Source organism: Rhynchophorus ferrugineus, unplaced genomic scaffold, assembly GCF_030347505.1.
Source record: "Rhynchophorus ferrugineus isolate W39M unplaced genomic scaffold, kcgeb_rfMv2 rfM1, whole genome shotgun sequence".
NCBI classification, from domain to species: domain Eukaryota; kingdom Metazoa; phylum Arthropoda; class Insecta; order Coleoptera; family Curculionidae; genus Rhynchophorus; species Rhynchophorus ferrugineus.
Window position 1 is genome coordinate 54,641,452 of NW_027472580.1, and position 14,018 is coordinate 54,655,469.

A 14,018-nucleotide genomic window follows, 5' to 3' on the forward strand; every position below is an offset into this window, starting at 1 on the left:
CATTTGAGTTTAGATAATATATCTGCAGATCATATGCAAAGCAACAATTGTACTTAATTAGTTTAAAGGTATTTTCAATTAGAGGAATTGATTTATCAGTCAATAATAAAGCCACTTGGTTACACTAAGTCATCAGATCGATTGGCTAACGCTGTTAGAACAAAGTTCTTCGATTAATTACGGAGATAAAAATTTAATTGCTTAATTAGGTAAGCAACGAAGAAGTACACGATGAGTTCGATATCAAATGAATCCAGGAAGTTATCCAGAAGTTTTCCTTCTCATTTTACTCTAGTTAAAAAAATATATAATGCTGTCTGATACGTCCGCATGTATGTAAACGAATCAGCCTATAAAATTCAACCGATTGTCAATTGACTGCAAACATTTTTCAAAACATTAGTGATCATGATTAGAGGTTACAAACAGGATTTTAGATCGCTGCTTAATGTTTATGTTATACATAGATGGTGTGGAAAAGAATTCATTGTAAATAGATGTAGATTAGAGGTGATAAAGCACACTTATTGTGTTTTATAATTAACTGTAGTTAAAGTCCTTCGATAGTTTACGCATTAAATATACTATTTGTATTGTTTAAATTAGAATCAAAGCCAAAATTAACTAAAACTTAATGTTGATGCGGTAAGATTGCGACGTTTTGGCGTAATAACGTCAGATGCCGTGAGTTCACTGTTTTATTGAACGACTATATATAGTTTGTTCAAAGCTACTTGGTATCATAGTGTCGCAATGTTGCCGCATCAATTCTGAGTGTTAGTTCAGTTTGGCTTTGAAACAAAATTCTAATCTAAATAAAACAATTGGTCAAATATGTTATCAAATATAATTTATTTTAACATTATTGTACATCTAAAAACCACGTTTAATTATAGAGCTACAATAGTTTATAGGTTAGAGAACCTTTTATCACTATTGCTTTCAAGAATTTTGCATACGTCTGACAACCGGATGACTTTGACAAGCTCATTCGTTTACGTGTTCGAACTAATCATACAGCATTGTGTCTCTTTTTGGAACGAATTTACAAATTGCGGCGGGCCATGCATTAAACATCTTGATGACGTAAGTACAGAAAAACTTTGAATAGACTTATATGTAAGTCTTACTACTTTATTGATGGTGAAAAGTAATAATAAATTAATTTATAATTAAGATTGTACTAAGTGTATCCATTAAGAGGTTAAATTAAACTAACTTGTAACTTTCAAATGCATACAAACCACTAATTAATTGAAGCATCCAAAGTAATTTCCAGACAAGTGATTTCATATTGAACACATTTCCCATAAAATTTCGTAAAAATCAGATGATCTTTAATGTGAAATAAAATAGGCTATGTATAATTTATAATAGGTGGAATTATCGGTTGTCAAACTACATTTATTCAGTATATCCACCAATATATTCCCGAACAAATGTAGCTCTAAAAAGTTACAACTAAACTAACTTGTTTAATTTTTCTGCAATTTGTTATTGGTGTTATTCATCTGCATAGTTTCAGCTATAAGTATAGTTTTTAAATAAGGGTGAGTCCATAAAATATAATTTATTTTAAAATTATAGTACATGTAATGTATATATAGTCCAAGAAATTACAGTTAATTATTCAGATACTATAAATTTTAGATTAATGTTGTTTGGTTTATTTTTACTGTGATATAACAAACACTAATGTAAGTAAAATAATTAAATAAAAATAAGGTTATAAATTATATTGTACATAAATATAATATTATTGTACATTTAATGTATATATTATCGAAGAATCTACATTTAGTTATATAGGCGTTATAGCTTATAGGTTAGAATTATTTTATTATATTAGGTGCGTTTTTTTTATGAAGAGGTCCAAGTAAGGCATTTTACTTTGATTAGAAAGCATATTTACATTTTTAATGTAGTTGTTGTTCCCTTCGTTCCTCTATTTTCTTGTGAAGTTATTTTGATATCACTTCTGTTACTATCTGTACTCATTTTCCTTTGTAAAATTAGATATAATTGCTGCACTCTCCCTAATGCATTTGCCATATCTGCAAAACAGTTAGGATTAGTTCTATTTTCATAAATTCTAATGTAATGCACATATATATTCTGAACAATTATACACATATTTATGTACACAAATCTTTCACAGCCTACAATAAGATTTTCTAGTTATCCTATATTAATTATCACTACTATTATTAACTTATTTTTAATTGTTGCCCTGCTTCGGTAATTATCTGAATTAGACCATAATCTCACATCCCGAAAGTTTCATTCACGCATGTCAATAACTAAAATCGAATTTTATAGGTCGATTAGGTCACATGTCCGCACGCATCATACTTTATTCTGTTCCTTTTTAATTAGAGTAATGTTAGTAATTAAAATGAGAAAGAAAAAAATCCGGGCCGAGTTTAAAACGAATTTTACGTTTTTACAAATTGAATTTGGCAATACGTTCGACGGTGTTGTTGAGGTGCATTTACTGTTTTGTTGCAAGGATTATATGTGTGAGGTATCAACAAAATTATGTTTAAATTTCGACGGTTCCTACATGCCATTATGTATACAATATGACATTGCTAAAACATACTTATACTTATATAGGTCTGTCTAAAAACTGCACAAGAAAAGTAAAGGCTAGTTGGGTCAAATATGTTGACCAATTCATGTGATCTGTGCTAGTGATAACCATACCCTCAAATCATTCATGAAGATGAATCATAGAGTCCACTGGTGTGTGTCCATATTGTCCACATCTATAATGCCAATCACTACATGAATCAAAACATGAAATTAAAGCTTATTAAATCACAGCAACCTGGAATCAATCAAAATATTAAAGCGAACCAAAAGCAAAAGCGAACGTAAATCATTATATTGTTGTTTTTACATAAAAACCGCTGCCCTAAATTGATAATAAAAATTCTAGGAACTTTGTTGCAATTAATTGCTATTAGAGTTATTATATCCAACGGTTATCAAAATCTAAAAGACTTAATTATAGGTAATACTTCTAAGCCAGAAAAAATGTAAAAAAAACAATTCACGTTTTTATCCTGTTAATCTTAATTGGCCATCGCCTTGCTTTTATGATCAGTAAAAAAATGCGAACGGTATTTCTTCACACTTTCACAATACGCATCAAAGTTGTCCGATTAGATTGACGCTAATTGAAAAGTTTTTATATATTGAGAATAGTAGATCGAAGTGGAACATCATGTGAGGATCAATTGAGGTATGTATATGAAAGCTTGTATGATCGGTAGTTTAAGAAGATTAAAAGTCATGTAATCCGACTAAGTTGGGCCAAATAGGACAAAAAATTAAATTAATATATGATTCATCATCGTTATCATCATTAATCCATAGCCAGAAGTTGAGGAAATGAGTGTCTGCTTCTTAACGAATACTCTGCTGTTATTAGTATCATCTTTTCCAGATCGCTGTCTGTTATTTTGGTCAATGTTTTTTTGGAAGCTGTTTACTGTATCTTCCATTCAAAAGGTTTATTTCGTCACAGAAGATTGTGAGGAAACCGTTCAGCTTTCATTCGACAGACATGTCTAAATCATTGTAATCTGATTCTCTGAATTCATTATATAATTCGTTCTTCAATTCAATAAAAATAGTTCAATAGAAGAACAAATTATATAATTGATTAACTAAATGAATTATAATTTCTAGGCTACGACTGGCACTTTCTTAGGTACTTTTCATATATTTCATAATTTTTTAATAGTTTCATCATTATCCTGTATTCTGATCTTTTTGCGATTTTTGACACTCTCAAGGGATTTATTGAGAAAAATTCAAATTAATTACAATTATGCAAGATATTTTATATAATCTTCTAAGGTTTTTTCCATTTTTATGGCAACATGGGGATACTTTATCGTAAGAATGATATTGGTTTGGGAGCGATGATGCATTTCTTAACACATTACACCTTGCTAATGGCATTATATTCACGTAGGTTATATGGCCATGAATGTTCCACTTCGACTAACCCATGCCTTTTTGCACTTGTTGTAAACAAACAATGCAATTTTTGAGTTTCAAAAAGGTATACAGTTAATATGAGGGTTGTAGCATTCGCTAACAAATTAACAAGAACCAATTTTAACGCGGCTTTGTCAGCGACAATTTGTGGATATGAAGGTGGGAAATACGGGAAAGGAATTTTATTCCTGTATTATCCACAAAATGACAGTTCTAGCCTTTTTACCAACTTAATATAATAATTCGTCACTGAATAAATCAGCAAGTGCAACCTATATAACAAATGTATTTTTTAAATATTTAATTGATAAATAATATTAGGATTTACTGGAAAACGACGTTTAATAGTAAATATTTATCATTTATATAGAATAGAATAAATAACTAATAGTTATTAACGTCTCAGTATTAATATACCTAAAAAGTACTCCCAATAATATTTTAATATTAACTGTATCCTATAAGAGTGTTGCAAGATCATGTAAAGTAAAAAAGTATTTAGTTATATGATCTGTAGCCCGTCCAATAAAACAGTCAATTACGTCATCAATATTTATGATGTCAGCACGCCGCAATGTTGACATACCCAATTTGACTTTTGGCTTACAACATTTGTTGGTTTTTTATCCTCCATTTATAATCATTAAAGTTTTGAAGAATTTTGCGGACATTTGGCAACATGGCCCACTAGCACCAATCCAAAACGAATTATATAGATTATCTCTTTTACATGTTCCGACTGAGACAGAATTTATTTTTAACTAAGATAAAATGCGAAGGAAAAACTGCAGTTGACAATATATTCGAGGGGGTCTTGGCCACCGAAAAAAATATCGATATTTCGTTATATTGATATTTTAAAAAATATCGATATATCGTTTTCGAATATCGTTATATAACTATAAAAAATATCGACATTTTTATATATATATATATATATCGATATTTTTTTTGCATCCCTACTCTCAGAGGGTTTCCTGTGTGATTAAGAAGAAGAATGATAGGTACGGCTAATTTTAATATCAAGAATTATTCAATTGGATAATTTACAACTTTTTTTACCCATGTAAAGAATAGACTGATACGATGGACCTCAATGGAGAGTGTCGTTTCGCTTGGTACTGAACGCCTATGGTTCCGATAATTTTATAAAAGTTTATTGGCAAGGCGATACATTTTGTGAATTCATTACAAAACATTTTCAAAAAAAAAATGAATACATTACAATTTTATCATTTTCAATTTTCAACAACTTTTGAAAAACGCTGATTTTTTAGTGTAAAAGCCATTCAGTTTGCTTTTTAATCACTAACTATAGCATATAAGACCTCGTAGAAATTGTAATCGTTAAAGCGTTTAGCTCCCAAACGGAGGATGCGGGTTCGATTCCCGGTTAGGACAACAACTTTTTGTTGTTGTTTAGTTAGAACATTTGTCAAATCACCTAGGCTAGTTATCGGATCCCGGAGCCTGTAGCGCTCCTTATTTTCAATTATTGTTTTTATTCCAATTTTTCCTCATCCGGTACTAACACTACACCTTTACTTGGCCTACCCATTGTAATATTAAATAAAATATCTGCATAATTTATTGAGTAAATATCTAACACTAAAAGGAGAAAAATAAAATATTTTTAACAAAACAATTGAACCGACTTCAAAAAATAAATAAGGAACTCACTAATAATTAAAAAATAATCAATCTTTGATTTTTAACACAAAAAAACATTTTAAAATAAAATATGTACATAATAATCGTTATAATAATTAAATAAAAATAAGCAAAAGCCTTATTTAACCTATCTACTAGACGTATTTTATATTCTACTATATACACACAATTTAGCTTAATACCTCCCTAAACCTATTTATCTAATAGGTTAATAATTATTACGACTATTATATACATATTTTATTTTAAAATGTTTTGTTTTGTTACAAATCTAAGTTTGACTATTTTTTTATTTTTAAGTTCCTTGTTTATTTTTTGAAGTCGGTTTGATTTTTTTGTTAAAAATATTTTATCTACGATATACTTAGCATTTCGCAGCTATATGGCTTGAGAATTATTGAGGAAAAATCCGACAGTTCAAGTACTTGGGATCAGCAATCCCGAATGTACTAAGCTATAGGGGCGCTGGTTATGGATTGATGATGGTGATTTAAAAGCTATGTTATATGCCGAATATTTGACATATATGCTATAAAGGTGCATTTTTCTTTAAGCTTTGTGATGGAATAATATTTGAAATATATTTTGATAAAGTGGCCTTTTCAACAAAATATAAAAGTGCCTGCAAAAAATGGCAGAAATTATCTTAGAAGTTTTATAATCCCATTAATCATGTCGCAGAAAATAATTCGAACCGACCTTGGTCTAAAATTACGAAAAATAAGCTGATCCACGAGGCGATTTATTTTATTGTAGTCTAACTGACCACCTGATAACACTGACGCAAAATAAAACTAATGCGAGGGGGGTATATATAAAATGTGCATCATAAATATTCGGTCTGGATAGCTTTACGACTTGTCCAATAGTGGTGGGTGTTCACTATTCTTCCACTAGAAGGTCGAAAATAATTTTTATTTAGATGTGATGTTTTGTCTTTGACACTCAACCGAACGAAAACAAAATCGATAAGTGCTAAAACCGATAAACGATTTATCACGTTCCTGATCCATGCCATTGTAAATATTTATATAATTTATTTATATATCGTTACCTATAATCAAGTATCTGATTGTATCGTATCAATTTTTATTTAAAATACATTAAGATTATGTTTTCATTAATGTGAAACATTTTATTAATTGATTAAAATAATAATGGGAAATAATTGAATTTTTAACAGAAATTTATTAAATAATCATGATAAAATTATGACATGTGATTCGACTTGATGTGATTGGTAGCGGTGCCACAGAACTGAACACTTTTCATTTATACCGTTTGTCAAGGTCCACAAATTTTGCCCAAACCATACTGTTTTGACCTCGTTAAGTTTTTATTCTCTTCGGATTCCATCTCGCAAGAGTGTCGTATCTTTTGAGGCTATTTCGAATTGAGCAATTTTTTGTATTTTCAAAAATAGTGAAGCGGAATAAATAGTAATAAAATTATTTATCAGTGTATGTTTTCACTGGTGTTGCAACACGTGGTCGAGCGTTTGTATTTCGGTCGTTTTTCGCGCAGGGGTCGGCTTACATGTATCAATTATAGTCGGTAGTGATGATGGTTTCATTAGGATTTAGTAGCTCATATTATTCTATACCAAGTCGATCCAGCCAAATACACAGCATTCACTTGGAGCCATGATTATTCCACTTTGCCGTTGATGTTGATGATCAAGTGGTTTCCATGCCCGACTTCTCATTACCAAAAACAATACTATGCAAAAACTCTTTTTGATTGTGCCCTCACAACAGCATTTCACACATGACCAAACTCTTTTCATCTATTGGCTTCAATTCACACGACAGAAAATATCCAAGCTTTTAAACCATTCCCATGTTTCCTAAGCGATTGAAAAACCATTTCCTACATAAGAAATCCCTTATGTTACTTCCAGCAATATTTTTGGGTGCCCAGAGCGCTCTTTGTGTTCGGTATCCAACTCACCAGTTTTCAAAAGGCCCAAACCAGTTCACATATTAAAATCGATGGAGCATGGTTGCCATAAGATTCACACAGCTTGGGCTACATTTTTCTTATTGAAGTAATAAAAAATAAAAATTCCGGCAAATGCGATTTACTCGATAAAAACTCAGATATTTTCATTGCACTTAACTTAACTCGTTTAATTCACATTTCGAAAATTGATTCACACTTAAAAGTGAAGTGGGGCTTCAACATGAAGTTGGTTGCAAATGTGATGTGAGCCCAATACGATTGTTTATTGTAAACCCTTTAAAACTAATATATCGGTCTAAAGCAATATTATTGAAGTTCGGATTACCACAGCATTTGTTGTCCATTTTTTACCTCTATTGATCTCAAGAGCTTGAATTCTTGCACTTATTTTAACTGGATGCCATTGTTTTTAATTCCTATGAGGCGGTCATGTGAATTACATCTTGAATAGTTCTTCTAGCTTCAATATATGTATCAATGTATATAGGGCTACCATCAGCAAACATAAGGCGAAATTAATTGATTTGAAGCTGACATGTTGTATCTCCATATGTTTCACTCCCTTTAAACTTAATCCAGGTTTTCTTAGTATTGATCTGATCAGTGTCTTCGAACCAATAATTTATTCCTTATTTATAAAACAGTGGTGCAATTTTAAAAAACCATGTATTGGATTTACTGCTTAATAAACACTACTCATTATTGTTGTTGAACATAGTTATACGAGAACAGAAACACTGATTATTTTTAATTTGAAAAAGGTACAGGAAATAGGCTAAAGTCAAGTTCCGGGCTGGTAAATGTGCGGTTGCTTTTTGTGCCTTGGCGACTACCATAACGACGAATCTTTATTTGTCATGACGCGATAAAAACTATTTGGCAAAATATTATTCTGCCTAATGGGAATATGCTTTTCAGAATTTTGTATATTATAGAGATACCTTATGAACGTTAGCTCCTACCTAATTGGGCTTTCTTAGTTCCTGAACTACTGTTTTTTTTCTTAGAGACAACTTAATGGAAAACAAATATTTATTTTAGTCTCCATTAAAAACATAAAACCTATACATCGCGCTAAAATAAATTATATATATATATATATATATATATATATATATATATACGCATGGATAAAACATTTAATAAATTGGTTTTAGGTTTAGATTATCATTTTTCGGTTGTGTTTTAAGAATTTCAGAAATAATTTATAACATATTACTTAACGCTTTAGTTAATAATCATTAGATGCAATTTTTTTACAACTCCAATATTTTCTCAATTTCAGCCATTTGTCAGCCATTTATCTCTTTACTTCTTTGAAGCTTCTGTAAACTTTATTAGAATTTGCTATTTGAGATATTAGAACTGGATATTAAAATCATTATTAAGACAAATTACTAGAAAATGGAAATTAGGCACAGTATAGGTGCCTTGTGTGTTTAAATAATTGAAATAAAAATATTTTTATTCAAATTATTTTTAAAATATTTAATAATATTTCCTATAGAACATAGAAACTATTGTTGAATAAGCTTTACTCATCAGTGAAAGAAACAAAAGCAGGTAGTCCAAGGTACTCTTTTGGTCTTGTTCTTTACCTACTCTAGACATATGACATATCACAGATAGAAAATATTACTATGGCTACATTTGCAGATTATACTGCGATATGTGCTATTGGAGACAATAGTGAGGAAGTAGCCAAGAAACTACAATACACCAGTCATGGAAAATAATAGTAAACGTGTGTAAATCAGTGCATATTGAATTGTATTGAATATACCATAATAATAAATATTAATGATACTATTTCTGATACGTTGGAAGACGCATATCAAAAAGAAAAGAAAAGAAAAGAACTCGAATTAAACTATAAAAAATATTTGGAAGAAAATCTAAATTATTCGTACAGAATAAGTTGCTGCTGAACAAGCAAATAATAAAACCTATATGGATCTATGAAATTCAGTTATGGGAATGTTCTGCGAGAAGTAATATTAACACAATAAAAATATTTCAGGACGAAGTCCTGAGAATTTTATTAACAACGAAATACTGCAATTCTTGGATAACACTGAAGTAGGACGCGGATTCAACAGAATTAAACCATGTGATTTTGTGTAGTTGTGTAGTGAAGTGTACTAAATTAAACAAACACCGAGAACCTTTTATTTTATTGGAGACTATATAAGGGCCAATGGGATATAAGTACCCAATTTAAGTCGCTCTAGTGAGAAATTGTAAATTACTCGACAACGACTTGTAATAATATATTAGTAAATAGAAAAATAGGTTATAATGGAACTTATCTGGTAGAGAATAATACACCACCAAAAACAATAACCGTAAAAACGTTGCAATCAATTTCAATTTGCTTCAAATATCGCAAGGAAAATGTTCAACGTCCTTTGTGAGAATGTAATTTTCATTATAGCTTCTAATCAAGGATTGTGTATTTCGTTTAACAACTTTCCAGATATACATTAGAGGTAATTAACCAATGTAATAAAATTTAACTTAATTATATTCTTTAACATATGTTACTTCCTTTTACTATAAATGATTGCTCTAATTACTTTAATGTAGTATTTGCTGGAAAACACACAGTACAAGTTAAAAATTTCACTTTAACAATGCTTGTTGAAATTTGAAATTGTTTTATATTATTAATTATATTGAGCTTTCTCAATTATCACATTTAAATGATATTATTAAATGCAAACTAGTGATCTATTAATAAATTAATTATTTCTTAATTTAATAAAATACATATATTTATTTTAAAATAATGTCCTTGTGACTTTCGACAGTTTTTTATATGATCAAGAATTATTTTGAGCGAATATTTTAAGTCGTATGTAGAGATAAAGTACTGGTTTTAAATCAAGTAGATATGATAAGTCAAAGTGGCATTCACTTTTGATTTCTTCTCCTTAATTCCTTAACATTAAACATTCGTATGATCAACTATTTTTGGTTGATCGGTGTAGGAGGGGAATTTTGAGCCTCTTAGCTTCTACTGGATGTTACATGCCCAATGTTTTGGTCTAATAATATTAGAAACCATCTTAGGAGACATCTAGTCTTACCCAGCTTCTTCAGAAAATGTCCACTGGAGTAGTTTTATGCCGTACTGAAATTTTGCGATTGAATAATTAACCTTTACCATGAAAGAAAGTATATTCCTTCCCATCTTGCATGAACGCTGTAGTTAAAAATGTAAAAATAACTTATGAATTATTGAATAAATATTCATGAGTTGTTATTTTAACTGATTCTCGTTCGGTTTTCGACTTGCTCTCATTTTCTTCATCTTCTGATTGAATATATTCTGCGAAAAATTATTAAACTACTTCAGGCATCCTAGGATGGTTCAACATGCTTTATACGAACGATATGTCGTTAAGGAAAGATCATGTCTGAATTGACATATCTGATTCTGATCTGATTTAACATAGTAATAGAGGGAATTATGGGAATATTTTTAATATATAACATTTGATGTAATGATGCTTTTACAGATGTTTTAAGCATGGACAAAATAATATGAACACCTGACATATACATAATATTTATTTATTAATAAAATTTTTAACTTGTACTGTGTAAATTGAAAGATAGAGATAGTAAGCTGTAAGTCTGTTTAAATCTTTATTTTAACATTCTAATAGTTGTCCTAAAAGTCTCATAAGATCTCATCATAAGATATCAAAGGCCAAATGTCACAGAAATAGGTTTTTTGAAAATATATCGCTTCTTATGGATTTAATACTATTTAATTTTTTATGGGTATTATAAAAAGTAATATAAATATATCCATGCATAATAAAATAATAAATAAATTATCCATGTATGTATAATTATAATTAATTTTAATTTTTGTTAATTATATTAAATTAGAAACTGTTAATATCACTACAGAAGGGGCTAGAGATGTTCGATGTGATATGTTGTCAACATGCAACGAGGTGAACTATATTGCATGTTGTTCATTATGTCTTGTCTATTCCCTGTAGATGATATTTACTGCCGATTAGGTTGAGTTTGAGTATACTTCAGCCAGTCCATTTGTCGCTTTATAAAAGTATCGCCCGCGTGCCATGTACTAAAGATGCCGAAAAATATCGTTAATGTTGATAAAATTTTATAAATAATATACAACATTTTACCTTTTAATTATTTTTAATACACCTTTAATATTAACACTTAATTTTAAACCTTTGGTGCATTTTTGAACTTTATTTTAAAGGTTTATTAAAATATTTTTTGGGGCCGATATATCAATGTTTTTATTTTTTCTTAAAAATGTCGATATTTTTCCTGGTTGTTGCAAAACAAGTTTCAATATTCTTTTATTCCCGATATATTTATATTAAAAGAATATATATAAAATAGATGATATATATAATACAGATGTCAAAATAAATTTCGCCGGCCGACGTTCCTACCATACACGTCTTGCTTAGAAGACTTTATATAGCTTTTTTATATAGCGTTTTTCACTATATAACTCATAGTGCGATCTATGTGGTCTATGGAATTAGTAGAATCAAGTAAAAGTACTCAAAATTATTGACACTGGCGGAAAAAGTCTCATCCATAGAAGCAGTAATCAACAAATTGACTCATTTCTTTAAGATAATGTCTATAGAAGAAAGAAAACAATTCAATCAATTATATAAGCGAAATCGGGCTCTACGGAGAAAGCTTACCTCAGACACTCAAATATCAAAACAATTCAAAATTATACTCAATAAATCAGTAATCTCCAGGATCCTGCAGAATTCCAGGATGACGTTTGAGGTAAATTCAGTGTTTTTTTCCTAGATTTTAGTAGGTCAAGAAAGCTTTGAGTCACTCTGCATTACATATTACGTTATTCTATCAATTAATGCACAAAGCGGAAGATATTAATAGTAACACAAGAGCAACCAAAAGCGTTATTTTACATTATTAATTTAACAAATACACCTAAGAGGGAAATGCAATATATTTATTTAAATAGTATTGCTTTTTATTAACACACTGTCATTTTTATTACATGGACATTAATGTTTATTAGAATCACCGAACGGAAGATTTTCGTTCGTTTCCTGGTACTACTCTCACTCGATGTATAGATATGACTAATAAGCTGTGAGCACGCATATCTGATGGTGTATTACGAAATTCTTTAAATGCCAAAGAGATTGGTCGTCGTTTCGAACCGATTTTTTAGATGACCTGCCTAAAGGAAATCGTTATTATTGTTGTCGACACTGGGCTGAAAGTGAAATGATTCGAGAATTTTTACTATCAGTTTTTACGTAACCGTAAAATTTCCACATTGGACGATAAAGTACACTTTCTTTAATTATGACATGAAGATGATTCATGTTTCTCGGATATTCTTTAAGGATTGCTTATTGTTGTCCCACAGTATCCGTTTTCATAATCGTGGTATATAATAGAAGGGAAATTTTCATTAAGTACATAACGACTATCAATCAAAAATGATAAATAAAAGTTCAAGACAAGAAAGCGATATTGCAATATTGAGTTGAATGAATCGATTGTAAAACTGTAACAAAAATAATTGGGTCAACTTGACAATTATTTGTTGTCATACGATTTTCATCCAGTTCACCTATCGATGCTTTTCTTCTTGTGCAATAAAATCGCCTCGTATAAAATGTTGAAAGCTTTGGTTTTTTCATCATCTAAGATAGTGATATTTATCGCACATGTTGTTTTATTAAATTTCCTTGTTTTTGAAATTATTCATAGCAATGAATTATAATTTATAACATAATAACTTCAGATAATTTAACTTCATATCAATTGTATTGAGAAAATACATACTGAGGTCAAGCATTAGTAATGTCCATTATTTGAAAATATTTTTGATTTATAACCACATCTAACTGTTTATCTTTTACTGCTTTTATCTTTTTACGTTAATTATTAAAGTATAAATATGCATCAGCTTGGTAATTCTTATTATTTAATAAACATGGATTTTCTTAAAATGTTTATATATTTATCAAATATAAGTGTTTCGATAATCTGAGTAGTATTTTATATTTTTCATATAAAAATTAGCTGTTTGTATCCTTACATTTTGAAGTACAATCATCATTATTAAATTTTACCTACCCTATGTTTTATCTCCCCGGCGGTAATATCAAGCTTGATAATGGAGTGATTAAGTCGTTGGAATGATCGAATCCATTTCAGGCTATAGATGTTTTTAATGTATGTTTGTAATTGTCTATAAGCAAGAGTATGAAATGGGCAAGGAAAAACTATCTTTGTATTGTCAACAAATAAGCTGAGTAAGACCGGATGTTTTTTGATTCAGGGCCTACATTAAGTTGGTAAAAAGGAGATTCCAA